The sequence below is a fragment of the Apium graveolens genome, chromosome 4, assembly GCF_009905375.1.
Source record: "Apium graveolens cultivar Ventura chromosome 4, ASM990537v1, whole genome shotgun sequence".
Classification (NCBI taxonomy): domain Eukaryota; kingdom Viridiplantae; phylum Streptophyta; class Magnoliopsida; order Apiales; family Apiaceae; genus Apium; species Apium graveolens.
The window spans coordinates 132,848,887-132,853,027 of NC_133650.1; positions in this window are offsets into that span (position 1 = coordinate 132,848,887).

Genomic DNA, 4,141 nt, shown 5'->3' on the forward strand with positions numbered 1-4,141 from the left:
GGAAGCAGATCAGCACTTAGAGGAGGATGATGAAGTCTCAATTGCTTCTCATATACTTCTTTTAACAGAAGATGCTGATTCTGTCAGTTCTGATGCTGCAAATGCTGATGATACTGGTGATGCTGCTATGAATGCAGATGCTGATGAAGCTGGTTCTTCAGGACATGCACCTCAACAGACTGTTTCTAACACTGAACTAGTCAAGAAGTTTGTTCGAGGAGAAGTACCAGTACCTTGGAGTGAAACTCCTAGAGGACAGGAGTGGACTAAGGAATGGAACACAGTTACCTTTGTTCCATCTGAAAAAATTCTTGCTGAGCACTTGGCAAAAGCTGATGAGATGTTAATTAATGCTGATTTCAAGACACAGCTTCGAGTCACTGCATTGGGTACTAGACATCTGCAAGGTCTACATTCAACAACTCATGCAAAGTTACATAAAATTCAGGAAGAATTGCTCAAGCAAGAAACGATTAAGAAAATTGACAAGAAAACTTTCTTCCAACCTACCTTTGATAGAGTTGCTTACATTGAGAAGACCCAAGAGAAGCAACAGTCTCAGATTGATGATATTTTGAAAAATCAAGCTTCTCAGCAATCTCAACTCGATGAAATCCAATCCTCAGTGGAATTGCTTGTCTCTCTTCTATTACCTGCTGATGTCAAAAAGGGGGAGAAGGTAATTAAGTCCAAATGCAACTGTTAAGACACTGAAGGGGAAGGATGATGAAAAAGATGACCAGGGAAACTCTGGAATGGGTGGAGGTCATGGTCAAGGTAGTGGTTTCTCATCAAGAAGAGCTGAAGCTACAAGTCATAGAACAAGTTCTGATACTGGAAAAAGAATTACTTCTGATACTGGTAAAAGAATAAGTTCTGATGAACTTTTGGATCTTGATGAAGAAATTTCAAGACAGTTATTTCTGAAAGAAAATCCAGGAATGGACTTGGAGAGTCTGATGGAAGAAGAAGCTAGACCTAAGTCATGAAAAGTCAATTCTAAATCTGAAGCTTCTGTTGGTAAAAAGAAACTTCCTAAGGCCAAAGGCATTGTGATAAAAGAAAGGACAAATCCTGAAGCAACCAAGGTCAAATCACAATTGCAGATAGATCCAAGGTCCAAGGGCAAAGAAAAAGTAGGTGAACCTATTAAGGTTTATGTGCCTCCTGTGGATGAAGAAATTACTGTTGAAGATGCTGATCTTACTCTGACTTCAAGGAACATGTCTAAGACAACCTCTGACATGGCTCAAGTTGTTCAGAGTCAAGATATAGTTAATTCTGATATTACAAAGATGCAAGTCACCTCTGACATAGCTCAAGTTGACTTGATATCAGAAGATAAGGAAAAGGAAACCTCTGACATTGCTCATGTTAAACCCTCAAAGTTACTCCTACCAGGATTCACCAAAGCCAAACAGACTCAACCTTTGAAGACTGCATCAAGTGGCTTTGAAGCAAGAGTGGTTACTGGAAAGGAAGTAAGAGATAAATCTGGATTGGGTAGTGCTGATGAAAGAAGAGTACAGAACACAACCAATAATCCAACTTCCTTAAGTGAACCAGGTATTGGAGCAACTCCTGAAAGATTGAATTAACTAGAATCTGTACAGATGGTTGTTAGGGCGAAAATACGCGCTAATATTCATGCAAGTATACGCGTTTGCAAGTAATATAGAGTACTTTCTAGTTCATTCCCACAGAGACTCAGACTAATTATGTTCAATCAAACTCACTCACCAATGTATGTTTACTTCTCAATGTTAAGACAAAAACACTTAGAATTATATTAACTAATTGTTAACTACAATTAACTACTAAAATTAACCACTTAATTAACACTTCGAATTAATAATATTAAAACACTCATGAGATCACAACTTCATTACTACTTCCTTCAATAGTCATTGTTATTACCCTTAGCATGCAACAGTGATGATGTTAATCGAATAACACGAAACTGATAAAAGCCAACTTTCATTGTACTAATACCATTCTACCAAACATCCACAATTAAGATAGAAGTTGAATAGGAATCAATTATGTTGAGTCCCTATATGTCTACAGAAATTGACAACATAATGAATTAAGCACAAGTTATTCCTTTTGATTATACAGGGCGAATAAAATGGTTAGAGTTACCCAATAATCATGCAACATCATACATGAACCTATGCTAGCATGGCAAGTTCTAAATCTCGAGATCCACCGTCGCTTCACAAGAGATTAACACCCTATCTTATATGTTCGCGACGCACATAAGATGAATACGCACAACCAATACTAGATATCATACAATCATCACACACTAAGGTATTAAACAACTAACTAAAGAATTCCATAGTAAATCTGTTACGACCCGATGATCACGATTAGCCCATGTTAGCACTTATCGTCATCATGGGTTCATATGAAAACATGATAAATAAACACAAGAAAATAATAACTAAACTAATTATCTTAAACCAGAGTACGTCACAAGAGTAAAGAGGTTCAAAGCAAAGAAAACTAGCATCCAACGTTACAACGAAATAAAGAATCACAAGAAAATATGCTTCCTCTTCGTTGCGGTGTGCTAAAACGGTCTTCTTCCTTATCTCCTCCGCTCCTTGATTAAAACCACGATTCAACACACGTGAAACGTCTCTGAATCTACTTATATAGAAGTCCCATAAAACTCAGATTACTCAGAAGTTGGAAGCCAAACAGAAGTAGAAGTCTAAAATAAATATTTTAATTTCCCGACCCTGCGCGGCCGCTCAGCATAGCTGAGCGGGCGCTCAGCTTCCTGCGCGGCCGCTCAGACCCCTACTGGAAAATGTCTGATTTTTGCTCCGTTTCTTCGCTGTAATCTGCTCCTTTCTTCCCTCTCGCGATGCTAGACACATGCCAAGGCTTATTATTGATGATTACTCCCCCAAAATGCAACTATTACCGTGAAATGCACAAACACTAGAAAAACGCATCAAATACACAAAATACTTGATTTCAAGACACCAATTTAAGCCATTTTAAGACGTTCTAAGTGGTATAAAATGCCACTTATCACACCCCCAAACTTAAATCGATGCTTGTCCTCAAGCGTCACAGACTCAAAAACAAATAAAAACATGCATGAATGCAATCTATATGAAATGCAGCGATCCCCCTTACTACGAACATACCAACCAACTTACAACATCTCAACTAATGCAATTAGGCGACTAAAGATCAATCAAATCATGCCAACTAACATACAGCCAAAAACGTGATGTGTGCAGATGCTTAACAGATATGCTCTGGAACTAAATCAATTATTATGACTCAACTGTCATCAAGGCAATCACATGATTATACAAAGAATAAAAATTCTAGGCACAAAGTGACTTATAACACTACAAGAATTCTGGAGCTTATCATGGAATCATGCTTTTTATTCCTAACAGTAATGCTTATTTGACCGTGCAATGAGTGAGGTCAACAAAAGACTTATACAATGGTATCCATGTAGCGAGCGTTAGGTTAGCGGATCCCAGACTCTAAAAGCCTTAGGTCACTAGGCACAAAGTCCCCTAAGAACTTAATAACTCGATTACCAAAGAGCCCACTCGTGATCAATTATGCATAAACACATACTCTTTTTTTCTTTTTTTTCTACATTTTTTTTCTACATTTTTTTTCTTTTTTTCTTTCAAAATTTCTGAGCAAGTGCGTTTCGCTCCATCTTGCTCAACCCTAGACTACTCGCATAAACATACGAGCCGGCTACTAGCCAATTGATGCCTAGCCACAATTAGCAACAAATTCCATTTTTTACTCCATTTTTTTCTTTTTCATGCCTTTATCACTAAGAACCTATTATAAAATTCTAAGCATAATAAATAGATTAACCTCGAAAACAATCAGATCATAACAACAATCTAGTCCTTAAGCATTCTCTAAGACTTAGTGAAAATACAAGTGCTTCTAGCATGCATATCAGCCTACATGACTCAACATCACTTTAATGTTATCACTACACTCACATCAACATCACAAATCAGTCGGTAAATCATCGCAAAAGGGATCATGGTATATGCATGAGCTATATGATATGATAAACAAATAAGGCTATATAAAAAAACTATATGGCAAAAATTATGCAACTATATGAACTAACTAT